This window comes from Lissotriton vulgaris, chromosome 5, assembly GCF_964263255.1.
Source record: "Lissotriton vulgaris chromosome 5, aLisVul1.2, whole genome shotgun sequence".
Lineage (NCBI taxonomy): Eukaryota > Metazoa > Chordata > Amphibia > Caudata > Salamandridae > Lissotriton > Lissotriton vulgaris.
This window is the reverse complement of record NC_141693.1, coordinates 540202841-540215576: the sequence shown is the minus strand read 5'-3', so window position 1 is coordinate 540215576 and position 12736 is coordinate 540202841. Positions and strand designations below refer to the sequence as shown.

Genomic DNA, 12736 nt, shown 5'->3' with positions numbered 1-12736 from the left:
GCATTACTCTTTGAAGTGGAATTACCGATAATACGATAATAAAGCAATTACGCCTGCTCTCATAGATTAAGAGTAATTTGGAGGAAAACATCCTACCGCAAAAGTACCTGCATGCAACATCTTGTGCTGCTGTTCGTGTACTGTTGCATTTAGCACTATTTTCTTAGTGAGATCTTTTGAGCTAAGAAACTAAAGTTAAATGCCGGGAGTTAATTAGGGAAAAATCCTACCACAGGTGTGCATTTAGCAAGCACGAGCGGGTTCTCTTGCTGCTATTCGTGTTTTGTGGCATTTAGCACAATTTCTTAGAGCATAATGCAACTACACGTCCATTTTGGATGCGTTGTGGCATTTTCGAACTAAGAAAATAGTGTTAAATGCATAATTACTCTTTTTGTGGATTTCCACGTAATCGTATTAAATTTCTGCGAAATGTTGCATTCTTATTCTACACAGAATCGTACAAGTTACAGCCTCCATTATTTATAAGCATGCCAAGGGCAAGCTCGCGCTCTTTTTCATGTATCTGCAAGGCAACCTGCTTCGGAGTGGGATCCCTTCCACTCCCTGAAGGACTTCTCAAAGTTCCTGAAAAAGAAAGGAGCATGTTTACAGAAAGAACCACATTGTGAGCTTTCTTGGTAGGAGCTGGGACAAAACGTGCCAGCCGGCACACAGCGGCTGTAGAGTTTGTGTGGATACAAATATCAGAATTCATCATGGCTTTTAAAGAGCATTGCTTTTTTTTTGCTCCAGGAACTATCTCTCTATTACAGAGGTCACACGCACAGGGCTATGGGAGTAAAGGGAAAGCCAGTGCGGCTGCTTCACCAAACAATATCAACCACAGCCCACCAGCCTTTCATGTGGGATATTTCATATTGCACTGAATGCGGCTACATTGACTGCTTTATGTGCCCTGTGAGTGAACATTCTGTCTGCTTGTTTACTTAGTTGGGTCCATATTTTTTAAAATGAATTAATCAGGGTCACCGTTTTCAATGCAGTGGCAGTCCACCGATGGCTAATGCATTGGGGACATAGGGGCATATTACCTACAAACAGCGATATTTATCGCTAAGCAGGGTTAGCGGCAACATTTTTATCGCCGCGTTTCACCGATTTTTATCGCTGAGATATCTTGCTATTAACAAGGTGTATCTCAAAAGCGATAAAAATCAGGCGAAATGCGTGAATATCGCTGACAGTACAGCGATATTCACGCATTAGCGTGAAACAGCTCTTAGCCATGTTATCCACCTCCCATTGGATAACATGGCTAAGACCTGGTATTAGCAGGGGTTAGCTCTTGGAGATATTCGTGCTTAGCGCGAATATGTCCATCGCTTCGCCTTTGTAGGTAATAGGCGATAGCGATGTTAGCGACTGTTTTCAGGCGCTAACATCTTGGCACGCCCACTTTGCATGTCATTAGCGATAATTATCGCTGACATGCAAAGCGGGCCCCAAAATGCTCGCTATCGCCTACAAGCTGTCGCTAACTGGTGTTAGCAACAGCTTGGTAATTGGGCGATAACATTTTTGCTGCTTTACCGGGAAAAAGTCCAGCTAAAGCGGCTAAAAGGCCCTCGGTAATATGCCCCACAGTCTTCAGTTTAAAACACATGTGGTTTATGATGTAACTGCTGAGTTGTCTACATTTAAAAGTTTGAGATCCCATACCAATCTGCCAGTGTTATTCTATCTAAAAAAAAAAGCACTAGCAAACCCAATAAGTCTGGCTAAATATGTTCTTTTCTAAACATATGAAATAGGTATTACAAGTGTAAACGTAAAACAAAGTAAACACAGTAGTGCGCAAAGGTAGTGTGTAATTATTTGCAAATAAATAAGTTTAGAAAAAACGATTGCAAAAATTACTTTAAAAAAATGTAATAAAAATAAAAATAAAACAGTGACTGTCCTTGAAATTTTTTAGGCAGATCTGCACATGTGCACAAGCAAAATGCTGCCACTCACAACAAAGCGAGACAATCAATGTCTCAAGTGGGCTGACCAATGGACACAAGCTGTATGCATTGGTGTGTGAAAAAGAATGTGAATGAGTCTTGAACAGACCTCTGCATGCAGAGGGCTGACCGAAAGCCCATGTATGTATATTTATACATGTATGAATTGTTATTATGATTTTTCTGTAAAATGTGGGCCTTGTGAAAAAGTTAGCCGTTTTTGTGTAGTCTTCATCCAATACCACTAGCCTACAATGGGGAGGGCTTCAAAGGACCCTCTGATGCTCACACCAGAGGGTTTCCTTTCTTTATTTTAGTGTTCGGCTGCTGTCGAGAGCTTACCCAGCAGTCAGATTATTTTTTTGTTTTTCATCTGAAATGACAATCATTGCACATGGTGCGCTGCCGCCATTTCACTCAAAGTGAAAGTGAAATGTGCTGATCAATACTCAGGGGGAGTACTCATCCCCAGAGCACCGATTGTTACAGGAGAGGTATCTCTAGAAAGAGGACAATAGTCTCTATCCATTGATATCTGTCCCTGGTGGATCCCTGCTTGGGTATTGTAGGAGTAAGGCGAGCCTAAGCAGGGATCCATCCACTAGCTGTAGATTGTGTAGGGGAGCAGCCCCTCTGAGCATGGGTATCTATCCCCACTCTGGGCCACATGATTTTTTCTGCTTCTCCTGGGATGGATGGGGAATTTACCCCCTATCAGACTGAAAGCCCACTAGATACAAGGGAGTGCATTTATACACAATTTAATTTAAGAGGAGTGCCACCCGGGCACAGACCCATGCTCACCCCCCATCCCGGTGGCCAAATAGACTTTCTGTCCATCCCGCCCTGGAGTAGATGGGGGTCTTCACCCCAAATCTGCCTCTCAAGGGGGCAGAAACCCCACTATATATCAGGGACTGCAATTATGCAGTATTGTTCAGAGTGAAGGAGTGGCCCCACTGGCCATGGGCTCATGTTCCTCATGTCCCGTGATCCATTAGACTTCCAGACCTCTTGGGGGTTGATGGGTGTACTTCACCGCATTCTGCCCCACTGTGGGGAGACAGAAAGGCCACTAGACACCAGAGACTACATTTATATAATATTTCCTTTTTGCTTTGAGGGGGAGTGGCTACTCTGGGCATGGGCCCGTACTCCCCCCAACCCCAGGGCACTTCAGACTTTCTGCGGTGGATAATTAAAGAGAAGTATACAAGAGACAGCTTTCTACATAAGGGAGTCAGCAAAACAGGGCACAGGGCAGGTATTTTTTTTGGGGGGGGTGAATCACATATGGGAGAGTGCTGGAGAAGCATGTACTATCATGGAGTGCTTAAGCAAGAAAAAAAGTGGTTTATTAAAAGTGAGCAGGATAGGGATAGAAGTCAGTCAATCAGAGAGATGGCAAAGAGGCTATGCTAGAGTGTAGGGACAAACACAAAAGGGAGAAGCTGGGACAAGGAAAGCCATAAAATAAGAAGGAAGCAAATGTGAGTGACAATAAAGCCAACCAATGGTAAGCAATAGTCAGGCTGTAAGCCACTGTAAGTTCTTGTCAAATCCTCAGTAGGTATTTAACAACCAGACAGCTTGCTCTGTCTAGTATGCTCGACTTACAAAGTATCTCAGTGACCAATGCATTGGTACAGATAAGGGATATCCTAGTAAATGGGGATGGAAGAAGGGAAGAACTTATCACCACCTTCTAATGGTATTTCTTTAAAAATGGCAGTTACCTGTCTGCGATCAAGGGCAACAGGAGAAAACGCCTACCCCAAACGAATGGGTAACAACAAATGTGATAGTAAATATATTATGACTTACTTAATTGGCCACGATCGGCTGGTATTTTTTAAATAGTTTTCAAAGTTCGACCCTTGCTGTAGAGATCTTTGAGTACCCAGTAACTACCAAGGTAAAATAGCCGTACGATAAATTTGGTGTTGATACACTTGCTGGAGACATCTGTGCACGGTCTAGTTACAGAATTGACATCCTAAAACCAAACACGGGGTTCAATTTGTATTTTATGGAGGCAGCTGAGTGGGTTACTTCTTTGTCGCAGATCCCTGTCTACCTGCAGGTCACAAGTTACAGTCCAATTAATGTAGCTTAGAAATTTTTGAACCAGCATCTACCAGCTGTAGCCAAACTGCAAGCATGAGTTTTACTAAGTCTATCCTTACTTTAAAGCTGCTAAAAATGGTTACTTTGAGTAGTTATAAACACATATTCGTATATGCAATAAAAGTTGTTAATAGCATAAGTAATCATATAAATGCATGTGACACTCTTACAGTACATAGGTAATTCTTACATACAAAGCTTGAAAAAGTCAAAAACGTGCTTTCAAATCGTAGTTTAGCTCTTGAGTTCTTGTAAACTGTTAATCCAGGAGTCTTTGTTCTCTCCATGGTATTGACATCAAGGTGTTAAACTCCAGTTAGGCCATAACAAAGGCTGAGCCTCCAGCTTCCGGTCAAAGGAGTCAAGATAGACCTTTAAAAGAAGTCCTTATTTTGGCCCAGCTGGAAATGCAACTAAAAGAACACAATGCACACAAAGTGTGAGTGCTGCTGAAAGTGTCCCTGTTTCGCAAAGTGCATCAGGACACATATAGCAAATTTAACTTGTGCCACCATGGATCCAGGATCTGACTCAATGACAGCTGCAGGATTAGGAAGGAGGCTGGTTGCCCTCTTTTCCAGCCCTTTGTAGGTTGTTGTTGTTTTTATTGCTTTATTTCGGCAACTTGTGTCATTAAAGCTTTGTAAAATGTTTAACATGAAATGTACAAAAGAGCAGAATTGACTAGAAATACATAGTGAGGTAGACAATGTAAACAGTTAATTTGAAAGGATGCTCAGATACCCCATTATGAATGGTACAGTTGTCGAAAATTACAATGTAAGTTTTTTTATAAAGAGATCATAAGTGGAAAGAGATATGAATATTTGTGCATAAAACATTTTAAAAACCATTTAAAAATATGAGCTCAACATCCTGCCTTGTGCAGTCGCCATAAGAAGCATGATGTGATACCCCGAAAAACATGTAGACTAATAACTATTTAAAACCATATTTCTGGTGCTGGGTAGACTAATATAAAGTGTCAGTGCATAAGATGTGATCTTATTGGGGGTCAGACAATAATTGTGTGCTACGGAGATTACTTCACTGCATCACTGTCTCATGCCCAGAGAAGTTAAGCCTCTCTTTTCGCAGCTTTTTGCCTATTTAATCAGGCATGGCCAAAAAATGTGGCCACGCCGCACACAAAGAGTGCTCTTGAGTCAGACCTCAGAATACGCAGAGCTGCCCGATGATCCAGTGTGCCCAATTGGGGGCAGATAGGTTTTAGCCATTTGGACCTTGGTGCTTTGTATGCTGGGCAAACAAACATGACATGGGCAACACACTCTAATGGGACTCTGCCACAAGGATAGTCTGCTGGTGTCTGTTCCAAGGGGTGCCACTTTGCAGTTAAAGCTCGGAGAGGAAGTGTGCCAAACCTAAAATGCATGTACAGCTTCCTGTCCCTAGGTACCTGGATTAAATCTAGGTAAGGCTCAAGGCCTCTAGTCTGCTTGCGCTAAAGGAATTCTTCCGTCAGTCTGCCCACTTTGGTCGGGCTAATTTCCTGGCTGGCAACACTGTCCCAGTGTGACCGTTTGATTTCCTCTGTACTTAGTGCGTCTTGTCTGTCCCAGTGTCCCTGAAAACCCAGTACTGTCAAAGATTTCCTGATGTCCGAGAGCCATTTGATTCTACAGTCGACATCTAGGTGGATGACCTGAGTAAGTGCTTCGGCATATATAGAAAGTTCTGGGGTCTGCCTAATGCGAGCCCAAAAGAGCAATGGACGTAATTTTGCTGTGTCTCTAAATGACCATCTGCCCAAGTTGAGTTTTAAGGGATTAAGAGGTGTGCAGCAGGGGAGCATCACCAAATTCCTCAGGAACTTATGTTCACATCTGGAAATGTATTCACCATTGTCAAACCCCCACAGCTCGGCTCCATAAAGAGCTGTGCTAACTTCCTTGGGAAAGTAAAATGTGAGCACCGGAGCAGCTGGTCTACTTTGTGAGAAATTATGCTCTTTTCCTAGTGCTCCGGTCACACGTTTATGACCCAAAAAGCATCTTGGCAAGGTGGGACTTCCAAGACATTAGGTCAGAGAGTCTGACACCAAGATAATCAAAGGTCCTGACTATCCCCAAATATGCCCCGTCGAGTGTAAGATGGTTCCTGAATGATTTATGGGGGTTAAATGTCATAAACTTTGTTTCTGTGGCATTGATGATCAGTCCCCGAGAGTCACAAAAGGATTGGAATCTGTTGAGCAATCTTTGTAGTCCTGCTGGGGTCTTTGACACCAGCAGGGTGTCATCAGCGAACAAGAGTATCGGTACTTTGTCACCTGCCAGGGGTGGTGTGACTGCCGGATCTTCTTTGAGAAAGCTAACCACCACATTCATGTAGAGAGAGAACAGGGTGGGTGCATGACACAACCCTGGGGGACCGCTCTGTCAGCTGACTTTCCCCACCTCACCTGGGCGTAGGTACCCTCATGGAGCCAGATCAGTAGGTTGAGGATGGGCGGGGGAATGCCCATGTCTCAGCACTAGCCACAGATTATTCCTGGCGATGAGATCAAAGGCAGTCTTTAGACCGATGAATGTGAGATAAAGACTGCCCTTGCAGATTATCACTGTCTTCCAGTATATTAGGAGCAGCCTAAAGCCCTAATCAATCGTTCCTCTGCAGGCCCTGAAGCCAGCTTGATACTGGGAGAGAATATCTTTGTCTTCTACCCATTGTTGGATTCTTTACAGCAGGACTCTACCAAAGACCTTCTGCATTACATCTATCAAACTAATTGGTCTGTAGTTTGAGGGGTCTTCTCTTGGTCCCTTCTTGAAAATAGGGTACCACCTCGGCACCTTTCCAGGATCCCGGTATTGGGGTTCCACTGGCAATAGAATTAGCAAGAAGAAGAATATAATTTGCCCAATTTGTAACATCTGCCATGAAGAGGTCTACCGCAGGCCATCCTGCCCAGCTACTTTGGCGGGGACAATTTTCCTTATAGCAGTTTCAATTTCAACCAGGCCAAAAAGATAACCGTTAATATCAGCACTAGGAGGGTCGAGAGGAGTATAAAGCTCCTGAAGTATTCTAGTCTCCGGTGTGGAATTTAGCTTCTCGAAGTGGTCGTACCAAGCATAGCTTGGAATATGATTTGAAAGTGGGCAGTCAGCCTTCCTGTTGCCCTGAGAGACTAAGGTCCAAAATAGATTATTATTCTTGGCTAGACTTGCTTCTTTAAGTTCCTGCCAATGTGACTCATCCCATGTGATCTTGACTTGGGGGAGAGCTGCTCTATAGCTCTTGATGTCCATCCTGATCAGAGTACAGTTCTTATCTCTAATTGCTTTGGCTAGGAGCTGCCGTTTTTGCCTAGAATCTTTCGTATACCAAGGGTTGGGCCCTTTGGTGGGCACGCTGGGCTTATTGCTCTTACTCGGGGCTAGAAAGTAAGCACCTACTAGGTCCACTGTGCAAGAGTGGATGTTTAGAACATCTGTCAGCCGCCATGGGTCGGAGACTACAGCCTGGAGTGCTGACGTTCTAGAGGCTAAAACTTGCCGGATTCCAGCGATTTTGGTTTCCTGGAGTGCAATCTTGCGCCACCTCAGAAATCTTTTACAATTGGAATGGGCGATTTCTTTAGTTATTGCTAAAGTTTGCACACTCTCAGAATGGCAAGGAACTGGCCAAAGTGGTTTCATATGAAGACAAAGGGGATTATGATCACTTTCAGTAGTGGTGCCAACGTTGATCTCTATGAGGTCTCCCCAAAGCCTTACATCAAGTGGGATATAGTCAATCCGCAAGGGGCAGCTGACTCTGTTGTAGGTGTTAGCATACTGACTATCTGATGGTGTTCTCCCATTTACTCCCCTCAGACCAAATTCTGCCGTAAGAGCATTGAGTTGGAGTACTAGCTGAATCCATCTTTTGACAGGAGGTAAGCTGAGCCGGGAACGGCACATTTATTGTCATCCATCTCGACCCCCATCAGGTCCTCTATATCCAGGGGTTCAAAGGTACAGTTGAATTCTCTTGCTACCGCGACACTAGAGTGAGACGGGCAACTAGTCTAGGCTTCTTCTAAGGCTGTAACTATAGGCGAGGGTCTGTCCCTTTTGGTCCCCCTTATTTATTTATTTATTTATTTATTTATTTATTTATTTATTTAGAGGTTTTATATAGCGCTGGCTGGACCCAGGGGTATCAGAGTGCTTTACATTTTTGAGACAAGAAGGTCAGTAAGACATGGGTCATACATAGCATAAATGAGTATAAACAGCATATAAGTCTCCGCCAGACATATTTCAAAATGATAAATATGGGAAATAAGAACACCGAAATGTGGGAGATGTGATAATCAATAATAACCAGGCATACATTGAAAAGAGAGCCAGAAAATTGCAAAGGAGGATTGGGAGGTTGGTGGTCAGATTGGGTTAGTAAGGACGAGAGCAGGAGGGGCAGAAATGAGGGCAGACGGAGGACAAGGGAAGGGGGGGAGGGTGCAGGGAGGAGTGAAGGTGGTAAACGGAGGTGGAAGTGACGAGGAGGAAGGGCGAAGTAAGGCTGAAAAGAAGGGAGGGCGGATGTATCTGAGGTCGGACAGATGTGGCCAGTGGAAGATAGCAGATATGGATTATAGTCCCCAATATTTATTGAGGAGATGTAGTTTGAGTTCTTTTTTGAAGCAAGGGTGGGAAGGGTTGCAACGAAGGTCAGTTGGAAGGGCATTCCAAATGCATGGAGCGTTGCCGGAAAAGGACCGAGACTGGGTGGTTTTCTTTTTTTGAAGGGGGGGGGGATAAGAAGGAAGGTGTTTGTGCTTCTCAAGGAACGGGAGCAACCGGCTTTTTTGAGTTTGTTAGCGAGGTAGGTCAGTGTATTCTGATGGAGAATTTTGTGTGTAATGCAGGCTGTTTTGTACGTGGATCTACCTTCAATGGGGACCCATTTAAGGATTTTAAGGGTAGGGGAGATGTGGTTGAATCGCTTGCAGTCTGAGGTAAGCCTAGCTGCAAGGTACAGCACAGATTTGAGCGGTTCGAGGTGGATCTTGGGAATTCCGGTGAGGATGGCATTGCCGTAGTCGATGCGAGAAAGAACAAGGGATTGGACTGCTAGTTTGAAATCATCGATAGGGATGAAGGGCTCGATTTTCTTAAGGTGGCGGAGAGTGAAGAGGGCTCCTTTGGCAGAATTATTGATATGTGTCTTGAGGGTTAGGAGGTCGTCAAGTGAGATACCTGGGGCATATTATCAAGGGGGTTTATCTCCACCTTTTTGGCTTTAAAAGCCAAGAAAGCGGAGATAAAATTATCTCCCTATTACCTAGCTGTCGCTAACACCAGTTAGAGACAGCTAGTAGGAGATAGCGACCATCTTGGGCCCCACTTTGCATGTCAGTGATATTTATCACTAATGACATGCAAAGTGGGCGTGCCAAGATGTTAGCGACTGAAAACAGTAGCTAACATCGCTATCTCCTATTACCAACATTTGGAGATATTCACGCTAAGCGCGAATATCTCCAAAAGCTAACACCTGCCCTGAGCAGTTCTTAGCCATGTTATCCAATGGGAGGTGGATAACATGGCTAAAAGCATTAGCTCGGTAATGCATGAATATCGCTGACTTTTCAGCGATATTCATGCATTGCGGCGATTTTATCGCATTTGCGATAAACCTTGGTAATACCAAGGTTTATTTGCAGTAAAAATCGCCGCAGCTCAGCTGTAAATTGTTGTCTCTAACCAAGCAATAGCGAGAATTATTGCTATTGCTTGGTAATATGCCCCCTAGTGATTTGACTGAGGAGGACAAAGATAAGGAGCAGTTGAGGGCATTAAGGTCAGAGATCCAATTCTGAATAGGGAGCTGGTTGTTTTTAGGGGAAAAAAGAATTATTTCAGTTTTTTTAGGGTTGAGTTTGAGGTGGTTAGTGTGGAACTAGGCTTGAATCTTGATGAGAGTGTTGTTGAGGTGAAGGATGTCAGCATGGGTTTTAATCTTATAATAGAGTTGGGTGTCATTGGCATAGAGATCATAGTTGATCCCGGCTTGTTTAAGAATGATTGTGAGGGGTATTATGAAAAGGTTAAAGAGAGAGGGAAAGAGGATGGATCCTTGCGGAACTCCTAAGGAGATGGAGGTAGGGTTAGATAGGCAATTTTGGATTTTGATTTGTTGAGAACGGTGTTGTAGGTATGAGACGAACCATTTGTGTGTCATACCATTTAGGCCGAACCGATCTCTAACAACATTGAGTAGAGTAGAGTGGTTAACAGTATCAAACGCTGCAGAGAGATCAAGGAGGATAAGAAGGCTAGATTCACCATTGTCGAGTGAGTGGTGTATGTCATCAACAATGTTTAGCATGGCGGTTTCAGTGCTGCATCTTTTCCTAAAGCCAGATTGGAAGGGGTCTAGTAATTTAAAGTGTTCAATGTGTCTCTCTAGTTGGAGAAGAACACATTTTTCCAGGGCTTTAGAAAGAAGGGGAAGGTTGGAGATGGGACGAAGGTTATTGAGGTTGTTTGGATCTGCCAAAGGATTTTTGATAATGGGGGTGATTTCGCCTAGTTGCAATGAGTTGGGGACAGAACCGGTGGCAAGGGAGCTGTTGATAATAGAGGTCCAGGTAGGGGTGATGATATGTTTGAGGTTTTGGACAAGTTTGGAGGGAAGAGGGTCTTTGGTGTGGGAGGAAGGCTTGAGTTTGGAAATTATGTTAAAGACGTCTCTTTCCGTGACTGGCTGGAAGTTAAGCCAAGCGGCATTATTTTTAGTAAGGGAGTTAGGATGATTGGAGTCCAGGAAATTGGGGGGCAAGGAGGGGTAAGGGAGATCAGAGTTATGATGGGCCGTAGAGGATGTAGGGGGAGTTCTGATGGAGGGTGGGATATTAAGAGAGGTGTTCGGATTGGTGGTAGGGATCGCAGTAGAGAGGAAGGATTGCTCAATTAGTTTAATTTTGTCTGAAGAAAAGAGAGCTATTTCTTCACATCTAGTCTTCGAGACCAGTGGGACAGGGGGAGCGGAAGCAGTTTGATTACGCACAATGTTGAATAGTTCTCTTGGCCTATTCTAAGCTCGATCTAGTTGTGATCTGAGGAAGAAAGTTCTTTGTCTAAAGATGTGTTTTTTGTAGGACGATCTAGCAAGTCTTGAGCTGGCCAGGTTAGAAGAGGGGTGCTGTCTCCATAATCTTTCAGTCTGTCTGAGTCTACGTCTTTCAATGTTTAGGTCTGTGTTAAACCATGATTTGGAAGGGATATTTCTTTGTTTTTTGAGTTTGAGTGGTGCTAGAAGGTCAAGGGTAGCAGTGACAGCTTTGTTATATTGTTTGGTTAGTTCATTCGTGTTTTGGGAAGGAGGGATAGCGAGAAGCTGAGCCTGAAGTTTGGATTCAAGTAAGTCGGGAGGGATATGACTGAGATTTCTGATCAGTTTCATGGGTTTAATAGTTTTGGATGGAGGGGTGGAGGCAGAGTTGTTTATGGAGAACAGGATAAGGTGATGGTCGGACCAGTCAATGGTAATGATGTTAGATAGGAGGGCTAGATCTTTGCTGGTAATGATAGCATCGAGGGTGGCTCCTTTGGAATGGGTTGGTGACTGACAGATTTGTTTGAGGTCATTAATTTCGAGAAGGTCATACAGGAGGGAGATTGAGGGACCTTTAGTATCATTCTAATGGAGATTAAAGTCTCCCAGGAAGATGTTTTTAGATTTGGAAATTGACGATTGCGTAAGAAGGTTAGATAGCTTGTCGATGAATGGGTAGTGATTTCCAGGCGGATTATATATATTGTGAAGGCGGATAGGGGGGGGAATCCTGTATTTTGAGTTCGGCTACAAGGTATTCAAAGGAGGCATATTCGGCGTTATTGATAAGGGAGAGCTGTAGTTCGTCTTTGAAGATGATAGCTACACCACCGCCTTTTCGGATGGGTCTATCTTTCCTAATGATGGAGTAGCCCCGGGGTGAGAGTAGGTCAAGAATGCTAGTGGAGTGTTCATTAAGCCAGGATTCTGTAAGGAACGCGATGTTGATGGATTCGCTAAGGATGGTTTCAGAGATTTCTATGGCATGTCGGGCAGCGGAGCGGCAGTTAACAAGCATGCAGGTGAGGGGTTTGGGAGTGGGTTTGGGAGATGGGAGGGTATGAATGGAGGTCAGATGAGGAGGGGGGCTAGGTGAGACAGGTTAAGGGAGAGTCTAGGGTCCCCCACCCCCCCAGGTCCCCTGATATTAAGTCTCAGGATATCCGGGATCGAATTTGGATGCAGGGTGATACGGCAACCCAAGGCAAGGCTCACCTAAATGATCAAACCCCCTGACAGACATCCTATCCCCATGGCGGTTGCTGGAGAATGGATGCACATATGTCCTGATTTATACAAAGGAACCAGACTCCAGGTCTCCTGGAAGATGCATATGTCAAAGACCTCCATTAGTTTGTTCCAATGAGGGATTGCCAATTTACTTTTTAGCCCTGAGACGTTCCAGGATAGTAATTTCAGTTGATGGCATGGAGCAGGTCCTGGTGTAACACTCCTACTTGAAGTATATTGCCTTTGCAGGGCCAAGGCATTAGGCAATACTTGGGTATCTGGAGGTGTTATGGCTTCCACTTCCCAAGCCCTCCGGGTAGTGATTGAAAAGTCACTTA

General features: G+C 44.2%; 1 pseudogene; it reads right to left on the bottom strand.

The window, feature by feature from the left end:
• Positions 1-448: 448 nt before the first annotated feature.
• LOC147711205 (uncharacterized) lies at positions 449-11516 on the bottom strand (annotated as a pseudogene).
• Positions 11517-12736: the final 1220 nt, after the last annotated feature.